This window comes from Chelmon rostratus, chromosome 12, assembly GCF_017976325.1.
Source record: "Chelmon rostratus isolate fCheRos1 chromosome 12, fCheRos1.pri, whole genome shotgun sequence".
Classification (NCBI taxonomy): domain Eukaryota; kingdom Metazoa; phylum Chordata; class Actinopteri; order Chaetodontiformes; family Chaetodontidae; genus Chelmon; species Chelmon rostratus.
In genome coordinates this window covers 1,782,373-1,799,755 of record NC_055669.1, presented here as the reverse complement: position 1 = coordinate 1,799,755, position 17,383 = coordinate 1,782,373, and the positions used below count along the sequence as shown (strand labels likewise).

Here is a 17,383-nt window from a genome sequence, read left to right as displayed (position 1 = left end):
TATTGTCTGAATCCAGTAAATGTTTAGGAAAACTGTTATAAAAGGGCTTTCCAGATAGTGTTTAACGATGCAGGTGGTGAGTTCCTGTGAAGTGCTTTTGGCAATGGAGCCAGATCTTTATGGGGACGAGTGTCACAGGCGGGGAGGCCCTTCAAACGACAGCCTCCACCTGCTCCATTAGTTTTGGTGAAAAAGCACTGCTGGTTGTTCACTTTGTAAAGCTGGTATTGGTTGACTTGTCATACTGTTCCTCAGGAAAGCACACGTACTACATACTGTAAAGACTAATTCTAAAGATAGATGGTAAATATTGTATACATTTTAAGACATGTCAGAAGGCAGAATATTCATATATGTCAAATATTCACTACCAATGTCATGCAACTAGTTATTCTGACAATAGCCACCAAGGAAACTATGGTTGGGCAATTCAAACTGTAATAATGGTAATGAAAAACACCCGTGTCGGCTTCAGGTTTTGATAGCAAGCCTAGGGCTGAAAATCATAGCACAGATGTCACTTGAACTGCTACAATAATAATAATGTGTGATATCTGCAGTTGGATTTTCTCAGTGCTGTTACACTTGAGAGTGCAATGCCATGAACTGGATCTTTGGATGTCTTCTACTCTCTCATTTTCTGTCATCTCTCTACTGTCACTGTCAAAATTAGGGCAAAAATGCCTGAATTCTGTATATGCTAATTGCAATCGGAGCACTTCTGTTTGGACTTTCACACCTATGATGTAGTGAAGTGGGGGTTCCGCAGTAAACTCAGTGGAAAGAACAATCTTGGTTCACAGAGGTTTGCTTTTGGGGAATGAAAAGTCAGTGGCATGTGTACATTTCATGGATGAAATCAGCCTGAGGGCTGAAAGCTAGTGGAACAGAAGCTAACCTACAAAAATGTGTGGCACTTTCAACCTTTCATAGAGGTCTGATGCCTTACATTGCAACCTTTTGACAAACAAGACAGACCCTGTCCACCCACAATAGTGGCAGTATCTAATTTCCATGCATTTTGGTAACTAGGCATTAGCTGATTGGGATGGGAGCACTGTAATTTGCACTGGTTCTATAGATTGATAAATGTAACTTTTGAACCTTTGTCATAGCATTGTCACTGATATTTTATATTGTATGAGACGCTGAGGTTCAGAGACCTTTATTTTGAAATTACAGGTTTGTTTTCTTCTCTTTCCTCTCATTCTCTCTGCTAGAGTGGCAGAGACAAACTATACAATTGAGAAATGCATGATTATGCGAAAGGAATGCCTTTCATCTGTTTTAAAGCTAATGCTTGATCAAGCTAACTCCCCTGATGAAGCTTAAACCATCACAAAACACAGATTAAAGTCGGGTGTCATATGTCTGTCAAAACTGACACAAATCTGCAGAAGATGGCAGATTTAGCTAATACTGATTGAAAGTGCTGTAGGTCAAGTAGATGCTGAGACATGACACATCCATCCAACATGTTAAGACCACAGTGAGCTGTTCTTGTGAGCTCTAACCTCTAACACAGCTTCTGCTCTACAGACACAGTGTGCTGTGTAACACATTAAAACTGTAATGAAACTTTTCTCCAAAAATAAAGACAAAAACTTCAGCTCCTACAAAATCCTGTTGCAAAATGTAAAAGCATTTCACATTGTGTTTGTATTAATTGTATCTTGGAGCATACAACGGCCCAGCATCTGAAAAAGGCTCAGTTTTTACAGCTCACAAAACACCACTGTGCTTCCATAACATGACACTAGGTCTCTTTTTTTTTGGCCAAGAGGAGCAATACATTATAGTGTGTTGTTACTGCGAGCTTTGAAGTTTGCCATACAGATTTTGGAACTTGGGGGCAATCTTGTGCTGCTGAAGCTGCATGATGATTTCCTGGAGCACTTCAAAGTGAAACAAAGGGGTACTGAATAAACTAGATGTCTAGCTCTGTTCTGATGTAACTATGCACCAAGTATTGACTCTGTGATAACTAAATGATTCGTCCAAGGCCTCATCTTGATCAGAACAATCAAATACCTACTACAGAAGTTTTTGCTAGGGTTCCATTTTTGCTGACAATAGCAACGCAATCAAAAAGACTGCACACAGTGGTGGAATGTGAATAAGTATTTACTCAAGTATTATACTTATGTACAAATTCAAGGTACTTGTAATTCTTGCAATGTTATACTTCAACTCTACTTCATTTCAAATGCAAATATTGTCATTTTTACTCCACTACATTTGTTACAAGTTACTTTGCAGATTTCAGTTTTTTTTATACCCTTCCTGTCCAGTAAAAACAATAATCAGTCAGTCAATAACTGTTCCTTAAGGGGTTGAAAAACTCCCCACTGACTTTGTCAGGCCGGGACTCAAAAGCAGAGATTTAACTGAAGGCAGGTTTATTTGAACACTTAATCCAATAACCTCTAGACGGAGTGACAAATGAATCAGGCTATTAAATTATCTTATGGGGATTTCAACTCCCCGAAGGGAGAGGGTATCAGAAAACTCACTGAACAACAAAAAATAAATAAAGCAGATCAACAAAAGTCACTCTGGACAGAGGAAAAAGGTGAATGAACTAGTAAAGTAAAAAAAAGGAAATAAAATACCACTCCTGAGGAAGGAAACACTCAAAGGCTATATAAACAAAAAACACTCCGACAGGAGGAAAACCAGACTAGGTGAAAAAAAGTACAAAATAACTAACTAAGCGACATAATTAACTTTAACTGACAGACAAAAATCACTCTCAAGGAGGAAAACAATTCGGCTATGAAAAAAAAAAAAAATGACCAAAAGGCAAAAACTAGGTTACTAAACTTACAAACAAAAAAAAAAATCACTCCTTTAGAGGAACAAAGGCTTACGTGCAGTAGACTCTGGCTTTGAGCAAAGGACAGGCTCGGGTGAATCAACCAATGGACAAAGACACTCAGGCACAAGACAAGGGAGACACTGACTATTTAAGCACATGGAGGGTAATGGGAGCAGGTGGAGACAATATGTGCGGACACACCGGTGACACATTAGGAAGCAAGTGCTCTGAAACGAGAGGAGAGTTAGTCTTTCAAAATAAAACAGGAAATGACAAGACAGAAAACCCAAGACGAGATAAACCTCACCACGGTGTGACAGACTTAAATTAAGCTTTTCTAGCTACGGGTCTGTGTCATCTGAATCGGGAATTTAAAAGTAATCTGGCCAATGTTTTTTTCTGTGGTGACACAGACTCAGGGGATGAGAGGATAACTTTGTCATTTGATGGCAACAAAAAAAGCCAGTCACCAGACTCTGGATTTGTTTGCTGGTGGATTACTTTGATTGTCCCTAAATGATGAATTTCAGTGGGAGAATTCCAATTGAAGAAGTCAATGTTTGGGGTCTGATGTTGCTCTTTAACCCAAAGGTAGTCTTTATCTTGCTGAAAAGCTCATCTAATACCGCTGCTGTGCAATTCGCAAGTCAGTTTTTCAACATTTCTCTCCCCCAGATTTGCCTTCACTCTTGCAGGTGTTGAACCAGCCATGACAATCACAGCTAGTAAGGTTCAACATGTCAGGCAAGACCCTCTAGGAGGACCATTGACTAATTTCTTGATTGTGGAGTCTACTTTTTCTGAAGTAGAATAGTATGAGGGTGAATGTATTATGAGACTGTTGTGTTAGACTGCATTGCTTTTAGCGAGGTGGACATAATCAAGTGGTAACATTGTCAATGTTAAATGATAAAATGGGTTTAAGCAACTGTAGCAAAGATACACTGAAAATATTTCCTTATTATTCATTGTCACTTTGGCATCTTACAAGTCTGTTATCCTGCTTTACAGACCTGGCTTAATATACTGTATGGCAGTTCCCTGAAGCAGGATATCCCTGTCCCCATTAGCATTTACTGACTGGATTCCAGCAGCATGCAGAAAAACAGGGCTCATTCAGATTTTTAAGAGTAAAATTCAGGATCTTTTAATGTACCTGAAATAAAAATTTCCACACTATCAAAGCCTTTATCATCACATCTATTTTACAGAACTTCATTTTAATTTTGAGTTGATTATTTGATGATTTTGACACCAGTAGACAGCAAACAAATATGATGGATCGTTTCATTTCAATTATTAAAATATTTTTAGTTCACGAGTGATTTTGTATCCAAAACAAGAGATAATGTTGAAAATAAAGCAGTTTTCCAAATGTGTATTTGAATCCAAGCATATTCCTAACCCTGTACACATACTGGTAAATGTGCATTTTCAAAACTTTTAAGACTGTATGAACACTGTAAAAAAAATAATAATGAAAAAGCACCCACTCTACACTGAGGCAGAGTCTCAGTTCAAAAGGAAGAATTCCTTCAAAAAGGTTGTTCAGAAAATCTGGAGGAAACCCACTGGTAATGTCAAATTATAAGAGGTGTCAAATTATAAGAGGTTACAAAAAAACACTTTGATTTCACTCCGTGATGATTGGTCAGTTTGTTCGTACAGCTGCATGAAAGCCAAGATAGATGTTTTGTAACTTCACAAGAATAGAAGAGGGTTCAAGTTCAATATCCTTCTCCAAGTTTTCAGAATCACTATTGTGCATAGCAGAACCAAAATTGACACTGCTCTATAATTTTCTCATCTGAAACATTGTTGGCAATACTGGCACAAGATTCTTCAGCAGAATTTATCCCAGACCTAAAGTCCTTCACTGTGCCAGAATGCCTTCTGTAGTTATGACTTTTGAAATTCTCATAGATGTTGGTTTTACAGTCACAGTTTTCAAACACACACTTTACAGTTTCTTTATTTTAAAGATGCATTCCAGGTCATGAATCTACATGTACAGTTTAAATAAGTGCATGGACATGAATGGCCCCGTCAGTAATGACGATGATTCAGTTTGTGGTGATTGTGATTATGCAGCGCAACGCTGGACATCAGAGAGATGGGCTTCACTATGCGTATCTTAGTACGTCTAAATAATTCAGATAAATCGTGGAGCCACCAACAGCCTATCTCATCAAATGTAGATACCCTTTCTGAATAGACTTTAAAGGACCACCTACATCTTAGGTGGATCTGTTGCTGGAATATAATATTAAGAAGAATAAGAATCATTGTGTTTGCATTACTTTAGAATGAGCTCTCTGTAGCAACTGAAGGAGCAGGTCCTCCTTCACGCAGTATGCCATGTTGAACCACCATGTTTCTACAGTAGCCTAGAAGGGACAAACTACAAGTTTTTTTCAACCATTAGTTACTGAATTAAAACATGACAGTTGCTAACCTGCCTGTTTGCCAGCAAACTTTCACAAAACCACCAAATGCATTAAAAATGTTAACTAATTTAGCAGTAATTTAATACCTGCTAATGTTAGTATGACAATTGTTAGTTTGGTTCAGTGAGTTTAGAAAAAACGGACAAACATCCAGTTCAAGCAGATTTTTTCATATCTGACAATATAAATTATTAACACCAGACTTACCATCACCTTAACAAGAGATGGTGGCTCAAGCGCAGGGGGAAAGGTGAGGTGTTGTTAATGAGGACAGATAGAGTAAACATGTGACCACAGCTTTAATGTTTTTATACTACATCATGTTAAACAGGGAGGGATTATATAGAATTAAAGGTACTGAGGATCTTGGCATACAGTAATGTTATGTAGAAGGGTTAAGAGTGCCATCCACTGGCTGTTTACTGTAGGTGTCAAAAAAAAAATGCTGAACTAACACAAAAAAACACTATTAAATTAGATTGAAAACACAAAGTGTTGCAGGATGCAAATGCACAAAGGACGACTTATGTGGTTTCAGTTTGCTGGATCCTGCCAAGTATGCATGATTTGTAGACGTTTTGTTAGCATTCAGTTAGCATAGCACTAGATAACCCTAACCCTATGATTAACTAACGCCAGTTTGGGAATATATCAGTCCTTTGCCTCTGTCGAGAGCTCCTCTTTATATGGGCATTTGTCTTTCATATATACTTGATGCATTTCTGATCACGGTGACGGATGATCACAGCTATCTTTGTCAGAATGCATTTCTTACAGCGGAGATGGGGTGTAATTTAATTTGACATAATCCACAGTACTAGACTGCCACCACTAAAGCAGAAAGCTGAGACTCAGTGCATTACTTCAAATACTTCTCAAACACACTTTTTCCAGTGTACATCTTTTAATTAAAGTCTACCTTGACTCAAAATTATGTTTTTCTTTTTGTTCCTGCAGTTGAATATTTGAGCTTCAGTGTGCAGAATGATGTAGGTGCACAGTTTTCATATTCTTCTGCTGAAAGTGGGAAGTTTCTCTGTGCTGAAAATCCAGTTTACAGATGTGGGCCTTTGAGCATGGTTTGTGACATAACAACTAGTTCTGGAAGCCAATCCTGGTCCAAGATCCAACCTAAAGCCTCCAATGCACAAACACTGAGAATGGACTATTTTAAAGTAAGAGACATCTCCTGTGAAGTAATTAAACTTTTAAAATGACACATATTCGTATAATCATAGATTCAGGATTTTTCAGTGAGAGAAACTGATGTGATTTTTGAGAAAGATACCAGAACATTTTGGTGAACGTTCAGTGAATATCTGTCTTAAAACATGTCCAGGGCCAATCTTTAAAGAGGAAATCTGTGTCTTTTGCTACTGTTTTCAATAACAGCCAATAATTTTACTTTGTGGAAATGATTTGCAGTACAGCATGAGTGACCAAAGTACATTGTTAATCAAGTGGCCACTGCCGTTGCCATGTCAGCAAACAGAATTCAATAAAGAGGCTCGTGTGAAAAAGCTATTTTCCTACCTGGCACTGTTCTATGTCCCTGCGTCTCGCTTTTTCTCTCCCAAACAAAAGCTTTCCCAGACATGATCCATTAAAGACAAGTCCTTGTAAAGACAGTGTACAGAGAATATAAGTGTCTCAGTGAGAGTGCTTGTCAAAGCTTATTCCGCTCAATGTGAATTAGAATTAACAGGAGACAGAAAAGAGGTTTCAGTTCAAGGTAAAAGGTTCACTTATTTATCATTCCACAATGAACGATGAAAGGAATTCTAGTTGGATTCCCTTTACAATACTCACAAAACCAAAAAATTATATAAATGGATAAATAAATAATAAGTCATAAAATTAACTATTTGTTATGGTGGAGTGCAGAGCGTGAGTTGAGGAGGCTCACAGCCTGAGGGGAGAAGCTCTGTAGTCTGGTGGTAAGGTGGTGGTTGCAGAAAAGGGTTGGGAACAGGTTGAACAGGCTGTGTCTGAGGTGCTTATTGTCTTTTAGTATCCTTTAGGGCTCTGTGCAGACACCTCTCCTCACTGATATCACTGATACTCAGTAGATGGGTGCCAGTGGTGATCTGGGCGGTTTTAATCACCTGCTGCAGAGCCCACCTGTCCTGCTATGCACATTCCGTCCGAATTTGTGTTTACTCCAGCCAGGATGCTTTCTATTGCCGAATGCTGAGCTAAAGTCAACAAGCAGCATTCTGATGTAGGTGTTTCTGATTTTCAAAGTGTGTGAAGACTGAGTGGGGGGCAGTGGAGAAAGCATCCTCTGTGGATCTGCTGATTCTGAAGCGGTGAGGGTCCAAGCTGGTTGGTTGTTTAGACAGTTGTTTAGACTGGACACTGCAGACTTTTTAGGTACAGGGACAACGGTTGTCTTGAAGGAAATGGGGAACACTCTCCTGCGGCCGTGAAATGTTAAAAATGTCTGTAATAACGTCAGATAGCTGGTTGGTGCATGTTATGAGGACATATTATCAGGCCCAGAAGCTTTTCTCATATTCACTGTCAGCAGGGTTCTTCTCACATCCGCAGTTGATCCTGTGAAGGTGGAGTAGACTTGACAGCTGACTCTTTGTTGACGAGATCAAAGCAAGCATAAAAAGTGTTAAGCTCATCTGGCAATGTGGCCTCACATATGATGGGGCTCCTGCTTTTGTGGTTTGTGACGGACTGGATGGCCTTCTTCATGTCTTTGGTGTTGCTGGTATTGAGGTCTCCCTCGAGTCTCTGCTGATGTCTCCACTTTGCCTTCTTGATGGCAGCTTCCAGTCTTGTTCTGGCAGGGCTGTATGCTTCTTTGTTACCTGACTGAAAGGCAGCTTTTGGGGCTCTGGATAGAGGCCCCATCTCTAAATTCATCCAGGCTTTCTGGTTGGGGAATGATTTTGCTGTGTTTGTGATCACCACATCACACCTCATTTGGTCATGTATGATGTCACTGATGATGTACATTCCTCAAGACCGATCGCATCACGGAAAATATGACAGTACAACTGCTGCAGTTTCATCTGTCCACATTTTAACAATTTTTCAACCTTTTGAACTTTTTATCAGCTGGGACTAAGTTGGTCGGATATGCAGGGAGATGAACTGTGGTCTGATGGACCAGAATGGGGACGGGGGAGGGTTTTGTAGCTGCTGTGAATGTTCATGTAAACATGGTCCAGGGTATCGGTTCCACAATGTGGACATTAGTGGTGGAATTTAGGTAAGACAGTTCTGAGGGCTCATTAAAATCACCTGGTACAATAAATATACAATGCATTTGTTTTGTCATGTGACTGCTGATGACCTCATACAGTTCCTGTGCTGCATTTTTGAACTTGCATTTGGAGGATTGTAAACAGCAGCAACAAACACACTGATGAATTCTCTGGGCAGATAATATGATCGACATCTTAACATTAAAAACTTAACATTTAACACTTAAATTGATCATGGATTTAAACACGAATCTTCCTCTCAGGTTAGCGGAGCTCTGTCAGTACGGAACACGGTCTTACTAGCCAGTGCAGTACCTTGATCCAGGATATTGTGATTGAGCCAGATCTCTGTAAAGATGTGGGCACAACAGTCTCTAATTTCCTGTTGCCGAGTTAATTTGAGTTTTATTTTATCCATTTATTTTCCTGCAACTGGACATTAGCTCGAAGGCTGGATAGTGGAATAACATTACGTCCAAGCTGGGTCAGCTTAGCTCTTATCCTCTTCCTCTGGTAACACTTGTGTTGGCATTTGGTCTGGCTGGGCTGGCTTGCTGGTCAGAAGCTGCTGTGGGTAGTAATTGTCTCAAGGTCTGCTGCACTTAATCCCCTCCCCGTGCTTCCTTTTCTGCCGTGATGAGAGTATTTCTTTCATAAGTAATACATGCTTCAATAATAAAGACAAAAAATAACAAATCAAAAGAAAAATCTAGCAAAATTAGAGGGAGATACCGGCTGCTGCATCCGTATGCACTGTCATCACCATGGTAACCACTGTGGTAATAGTGTGCAGTACAGAAGCTACACTATCTGTGTGGCTTGTGTTCGTGTGTGTGTGTGTGTGTGTTCAAGTGTCTGTTTCCAGTATACAAAGACAGCTTCACAATGAGACAACCTTGAAGTGAGTTTCGCATCATTTCATTTATAACATAGAACTTCTTGTGTGTTCAGTTGACTGAAGATGATGGCTCAATTTACTGCTATTGGCATAACAGAACATCATTAATAACATGGCACCTTCACTCTCAGTATATACACACTGCACCTCACACTGTAGTTTTCTTTGTTGTAGTCATATATATATATATATATATATATATATATATATATATATATATAGCGAAAATTCAATAACCACAATTCAGCATCCTGCTCATTTAGCTGGAGCTATGTCACAAAAAGTACAACTTAACTTGAGATAGCCTGTTTCTTTCCTCTCTCTTAGAAATAATGGTTTTAAAAGGGTTCTTCCCCTCTTTATTTTGTTTTTTGTCAGAGTTATGGTTCCATTAAGAACATTTTTTCATTCAAAGGACCCGTTTTGGAAGAAAGAGTTCGTCAAGGATTGTTGGGTGGATGTGTAAAAGAGCCTCGCTCTGAAAAATTCAAATGTTGACCCATATTTCAAATGGCATTTTTAAATGTGAATGTATTTGGAATCCACATAAAACATAGTTGTGTTCTGCCATAATTAGTATCAATCATCACTTCAAGCCGTAACATATTACATACCTGTGTAAAAGCTGCCTATTGTGGCTAGGACCTTTTTGTAACTGTAACATACACTGGTACAATTAAGGCTGACCACAATATACAATATATGAGATCCAATAACTTGTCTTATCTGCACAATATAGTGTGGCTCTTTGTACAACCTTCAGAAGACAAGCAGGATATCGGCAAAATCCTTATAAAATGGGTATGTTTAGTGCCCCCTGTGTGGGTTCTACATGAAACCCTTGAAATTGTCACACCGCGGTGAGGTCTGTCTTGTCATTGGGGTTTTGTCTTGTCTTTTCCTGTTTTATTTTGAAGGTCTAACTCTCCTCTCGTTTCAGAGCACCTGCCCTCCCTCGTGTGTCCTGTGCGTCCGCCCTGATTACCCATTGTTTCCACCTGTTCCTGATTACCCTCCATGTGTTAAATAGTCTGCGTCTCCCTTGTCTTGTGCCAGTGTGTCTTTGTCCGTCGGCGATTCACCCGAGTCTTCCCCGTCCGTCCTTGTCACAGCCATAGATCTCGTTGTTAGTAACTCCTGTTTCCTCCTCGTGAGTGTCTTTTGTTTGTAAGTTTGATATCTTTTGGTTTATTTTCACAGTTATTCCGTAGCCGAATTGTTTTCCTCTAGCGTGAGTGATTTTCTGTTGTTTCCTTTTTAGCATAGATATACCTGTTATTTAGGATAGTACTTTTGATTTCATAGCTTTTCTTATTCAGCCTCGTTTTCTTAGCCATCATAGTCCATTGTGATTTCCTCCCTTTGGAGCGTTTTTTGTTCATTGTCTTTTTAGTATTTAGTGATATCTAGATTATCCTCTCAGTGAGCGTTTTTGGTTTCTAGTGACTTTCATTTCTTAGTGTTCTTGTTTATCCTCTTAGTGAGCGTTTTCTGTTATTATTTTGATAGTCATAGATATAGCCATAGGCCTAGGATAATTATATAGCCTATTCTTTTGACACTCATTGAAGTGGACCTTGAGTGCTTATCCTCAATAAAGATCTGTGTGTTCAATACTCTGCATCTGAGTCCTGATCTGAGTCCCGGCCTGACAGAAATATGGAGGAACCATTACACCTTCGAAGGGTTCTCTATAGACCTTCTCATAGGGGATAATGGGTGGAACCTTTAATAGAACCCTTTATATTGGGCTCTAAGTATAAGGGGTCCGAGGGGAATCTTTGCACAAGGTTCCACCGGGAACCAAAAAGGGTTCCTTTACCTTTATTTGTAAGAGTGTATTTATGCACACACTTGTCCAAAAAAAAAAAAAAAAAAGAAAAGTAAATCAAAAGGATCATTTGTCCGGAGGGTTTCTGGGCATTCCCTCACATGCCCAGCAAACAGACCTGATGTGACCACAGAAGTTTCATTGTTTAAATTCAAACATTTTCTTGCATGGTGTTTGCCAGTAAACTCTATATGACACCCTGATAGCACAAAGTGAAAGTGATATGTTTTGGCAGCTATAGCCGCTTTCAGACTTGGAGGAAATGTTTACCTCGGTATCCATTCCCTAATATATTATTAAGGTGAAACCCAAAATCTTTGGAGTACAAAGCACGCAGGCCCTGGCGCTGAAAATTGTGTGGCTTGCTCTTCGCAGAAGATGGCAGTTATAGTCAGATTAGACTCACGGCTGTGTTCATGGTGTCCAAAAGCAGTCCTGCTGGGGGATCCAATGCTCTGCTGTCAGTATTTCCATGTGAACATATGAACACTCATATGTTCACAACTTTCATTTCGGTCCTCCCACACAAACTTTGTGAACAAGTGGGCTTGTTAAATCATACACAGTAGGATGCCCAACTTCTCTTTACTTAGTCAATTCATTTTTGACCACAGTGTGGAAGTGTGAACGCACAGATACAGGGGGCAATAACAGTGTTGTGATTAAACTCGTCCTGGTGCACTACAGGCTTTCAGTGGTTATGTGTTGGTATTTGAACTTTTAGGCATGCACCAGCAAGCCTCCATGGTCCCATAATTGGATGATGACAATCCCACCCCCACCTTTAGATCCAAGATGGTATACCCTAATGAGAGGCACTCCCCAGAGGAAAACCAGAATGGAGTATGGCATTGCACGCAGTTACTGTGGGGAGCACCAGACCAAAACAGGTCATAGAATCATCTGGGAACTCAGAGCTCAGTGAATCATTGACTTTGTTTTTTAATTGCAACAGCACCGGAGCATCAGTATTCACACATGGCCAGTATCACATGAACACAGCTCAGTAGCATGAAGGGAGGTGCTCCTTTCAAGCCATGGTCAAGCCCGATGCATGGGCCCCATCATTGTCCTCCTCTGCCTCTGGTCGCTCATCTCGGTCAAGGCTCCTCGCTCCGTTCTGGCTCCACAGTGGTGGAATGAGCTCTGCACTGAAATTTAGGACAGCAGAATCAAGGCTCAGTTAGTAATTTATTTAAAACAGATGCACTCCCACTTTCAGGTGATGTCTAAATCTGGCTCCTATGTGGTTTTAATGCACTCATTGTAAGTCACTCTGGACAAAAGCAGCAAATGAATATAATTTCATGTAAGAAGCACAATTGTCGTATTCAATACTCTCAGGGGTTTGCCGTTACAGTTTTATGTGGCCTGGTATGACCAGAGATTACTCTGTTGAATGGTAGTGAGTGTCAACAAATTTAAGGTGGAATTTCTGTGAAATAATTGTAAAATTGCTTTTACTGAATCAATTCATTGACTTCACTCTTTTCTGCTTGTGCTACTGTTCCTCTATTTCTAAGTTCACCCCTATCCTGTAATTGCCACTTGTGGCTGCAGTGGCCACTGGTTAGCAAATGTTGCACAGGCTCCCTCTAAAGCTTTCAGAGTGAGTGTATCCTGTAGTACAGCTTGCTCATGTCAATGTTAATTCTTCCGGCGCTAAAGGAAAGTGGTTACAAATAGTCCAGTGAGTCCTTCTTGATTGTCTTTGGGGATGGGTACAGATGACAGGCTTTAAATTGCTCTCAGCTTCAGGTCAGAACAGACATGCAGAATATCTCCAGCTGCACTTTACCACTCATTTGTATGTATGTGTCTGTTCTATAGACATATGGAAACCCTTTCAGGAAAACAACACAGTCACTTTATTCACCACCAGTCGTTAAGCTAATTCTTTTTGCACTACCGTTTACATTTGCACTATTACATTTTCTTGATGTTTCATTGTTTAGATTGCACAGTTTTTTTACTTAGATTGTATAGTTTTTACTTAGATTGTACAGTTTTTATTTAGATTGTACAGTTTTTTTATTTATCTCTTTTAATATATGTCCTGTCACAAAAGGTTGAAGAGTAACGCAATTTCGATTCTCTGTTTGTCCTGTACATACTGCAGAATTGACAATAATGACTTTGAAATATCATGCGACTACATTGTGGCGATGTTCATGACTCCCTCTAACAGGCAGACAATTGGGACAATATGCTATTAATATGCAGGGTTTTTCATTTGTGGCTGTACCACTGTCACAACAGTCTGTCCCTTCTCCTGAGTTGAGCAGGTCAGATAATTGCTCCCATGCCCATGGTCAATGGGCACGCCAACCTCGAGTATGCCTATGAGCGTGATCACTTGGCAACAAAAAAAATTTTGCTGGGGGACATTTTGACATGTGACAGTGCAAACAGCACGGGTGTAATTAACAAAATGAATGATGGCTGAATTCCATTTTGCTGAACCAATTTCAGGGTCCTGGTATTGTTCATGCTGGCTCGCTCTCTCACGTTGTCATGACTCACTTGAATACAACAGAACCACTGTTGTTATTAGCAACGCCTGTGGTTTTCTGGTCTTATGCAGGGAGCACTAGTTTACCTAATCTTACTTTGACCTCCCTGTCTATCGCCAAATATCACAAAATATCAATAAATGTCCCCAATTTGGAGCTCTGCAAGTTATTTATTCCTTAGCTTCCACATAGCTATTTCTCATTCATACTCTCATTTTATCATTGTATCCAATTTCAGCACCAAAACATTTATTTTCACTGTTTCTGCAAGAAGTAGTAAATTAGTGATAATTAATGTTAGAACACCCTTTAATTTACAAGGTTATGGAGGAATACCACACATGTAAGCAGTACCAACATCGATAAAATCCAAACAATGCCCATCCCTGAGCCTGTAGAGCCTGTTAAAGGACACAAGTGGTGTAAACAAGAGCTACAACGATTGAAGCTTTGTATTTGAGCTTGTTGAAGTTCTAGAGACCTGAAACATGGTCTGAATTCATCGCTGTAGCTGTTCTGGAAATGTCTCATCTATATTTCATCAGTCATCCGCTGGAATAAGAAAAATACAGAGCCAGACAACACAATGCACCCATTTTCTCTTTCCCCTTCTGTCTCTCTGTCAGCAGAGGAATCCTTCCCACCTGGAGGGATTTGTGATTTGCTCTCTTTTGAAGAATTGAAGGGGGGGATAGGGAGAGGATCTATTAGGAGTCCAGAGCAAAGTCAGACACAGTTAATGTCCTCATTTAGGTAGTTTAGAGACTCCCACTAGGCAAGGTCAGATGCAAGAGCACATGCCCAGAAGCGCTCAGGAAGCCAGATAGCCTCCCTCACACACACCGGTGCACCAGTCAATCAGGGTTTTATCCACCAGCCTTGCAATTTATTGCCATATGAGTTTTACTGCCAGTGATCTCTTTCTGTTTGAATACAAGTAGCTCGATGACTCCAGACGGCCTTTTTCTCATCCATCTTTTCTCTTCATCAGCAGCAGCAGCAGTGTGTGTGTGTGTGTGTGTGTGTGTGCTCCAGCAGCTAAATGCTAACAGGCAGTGAGGCTCTGAACTGCGACCATTTAGTCACAGTTTTTGAGAGCATTTTTGGGCACACTGCCACCAAATTTGACAATTAGGAGCACCAGTGTGACTGGCCTACTCTCTCTCTCTGTCTGTCCCCTGAGTTTTCAAATCAGCAAACATCTCCTCATGGTCCGCTAGCTGTCCATTCTGTGTGCGTGCAGAACAAATAATCTGCTTTTTGTACACAACCCTGGCTCTGTGAATGGGAAATGTGCACAGTGGCTCGGAATGAGCCGCACATCACTATTCAAGCCAATCAGCAACAGGTGGTGATGTGCTCGTGCACAGGACAAGGGTGAAACCCTGCATGCTAACGTGAAATTTATCAGCAATTTATCAGAGCACAATAATGCAGGAAGGAAAAAATATGAATGTGCTGTGTTTAATGTCTATTTAAGTGGTGTTCCTAAATTTTGTGCTGGTGCACCTTAAATTTTCACCAGTGGGAAAAGTTGGTCTGGAACCCTGGGCTGCATAGCATGGTGCAGAGCTTTCCAGCTGGCAGCAGACTGCGGCAGGTGGTTGGACTGATGAAGTGTCAACATAGAGCTTTAATGTCCACACAGCTGAATTCAGGAGGTTGCTGATTACATCATGCCGTCCAAGCTGGAGGGGCACATGCCCCACCAAACTTTTTACGTCTGGATTTTTTTTTTTTTTTAGATTTAATTTCATTACTGTTTTATTTGTTTGAATATGTAGCGATGGTAATTGTATATTCCTCTTAAACATATTTTTCTAATTGTGTCATAGATCACACACCTCAAAAAGTCACACACCCCCTTTCCCTGTGGCATTGGTTTCTTCTAAAAAAGATGCAGGATGGAAATGGAAATTCTAATATGAATCACCACTGGAGGAGGCTACATCTTAATGATGTCTTGCTTAAGTGGTTTGTAGAGCATCAGTACTTTCAACAAACAAGTGAATATGAAATGCAATTGGTTATAAACAGTTGCATTTCAGAAACCTAGCCAACTGTCTTGCAAAGGAAACTATGCCTAATACCAGCTAAAGTTAGTAGCTATCCCTCGATCCACTGGATATTGCTCCTACAGAGACTTTCCGACATGGGTTTTGAAGTCCTGTAAATAGTGTCATGACTGCCTGTCTCAGAGACAGAAATCGCTGATTTTGAGAAATGATAGTTCTGTATTTTCACCGGGTGTTCCACACGGCTCGATATTGGGTCCTGTCTCATTAGCAGCATTATATCCTCTGTAACAAAGTGTAACATCCATCTTGATACAGATGATACAGTTGTGTATTACTTTGCTAATACTGCGCAGTCAGCCACTAAAATCCTACAACTAGACATTGCGAGATGCATTTTAATTTGAAAGTAGTCCTGAATGCAAACAAGACTCCATACACGCTATTGTCTAGATCCAGAGATATCATGGACAGTGGTTGGCATCTTACCACTCTGATTAGATGTAGCATTGAGAGGGTCTCAGAGTAGAGCTGGAAAAAATTCAAACGTTCAAATTTTGCATAGACATACTTGTCAGCAAGCTTCAACAAATTGGATATTGTACAGAAACAGAGCTAATTTTCCTGTACTCAGTAGAAAGCAGGTAATGGAGCCCATTTTCTTTTCTGTTTTGGATGCTGGTGAAGTCATCTATACACATGCCTCTGCCAATTATTTTACTCATCATTGCGTCTTGTATGAAAAGGCTGGGCGGGCTGTACCAGTAAGACATGACTATCATTGCTGTCTGTAGTCCTGGTAACATGCCAGTGATCAGCTAATGCTCCAAGTCCTCCATTCAAACACTGAATTTGCTTATAAGTCAGTTTAAGACCATGCAACTGCTTTTAACTGTGTTCTGCTGTTTTAAATGTTTCTCTTAGTGACATAGAATGTATTTTGTACAAACACGAGGAATCTGTGGTGTTTAGGAAATTATAAAAGATGGGATGCTCCTCTCTGATGCAGAAAGATTGTGTGGGAGGACAGGTGAATATTTTCATCAAAATCTTGCCCATGACAGCTCTAAAATCCAACATAGGACTCCCACCTGCTTGTCACCTTGATCAATATGATTAGTGTGACAGTTCCCCCTTTGCAGTACACAGAGAGAGAGAGAGAGAGAGAGACAGGAAATGAATTCCAGGCTTTGGCCACGCACTCGGCAGCCAGTATGTCTTGGAGGCCAGCAGCTGAATGCTAAAGGCTTGTTTAACATGTTGCGCAGCATCTCGTCGGCTGACAGATGAACTTAGTGGTGCAGGCAGGTGGGAGCCAAGCACAACATGTTTGCTGGAATTTACCTGACATCTGTTGGAGAGGAGGGGAGATGAGAGAGGAAGGAAAATAAGAAGACAGAGGGAGAAGTGAAGAAAAAGTGAAGTGAGGAATAAGGGCAGGAACCTGTGAAAGGAGAAGAGAAATGGAATAGAAAGGAGGAGACAGGGTGAGGACGCTTTGTTTTTTGTAGTATATTTTGGTGACTATGTGCAGATTACTGGGGTGGGAGGAGGCTGAACCTTGTGTTTCAATCTGTAAGATAAAACTAGTACTTCCATGGAGATTTGTCTGGACCTTACTGTAAACTAAGAGAAAAACT

General features: G+C 40.3%; 1 protein-coding gene across 1 annotated transcript in view; it reads left to right on the top strand.

Annotated features, from left to right (window-relative positions):
• Window positions 1-17,383, top strand: part of LOC121614578 (cadherin-18-like) — a 150,501-nt gene that overhangs the window by 56,093 nt on the left and 77,025 nt on the right. The window lies entirely within an intron of this gene.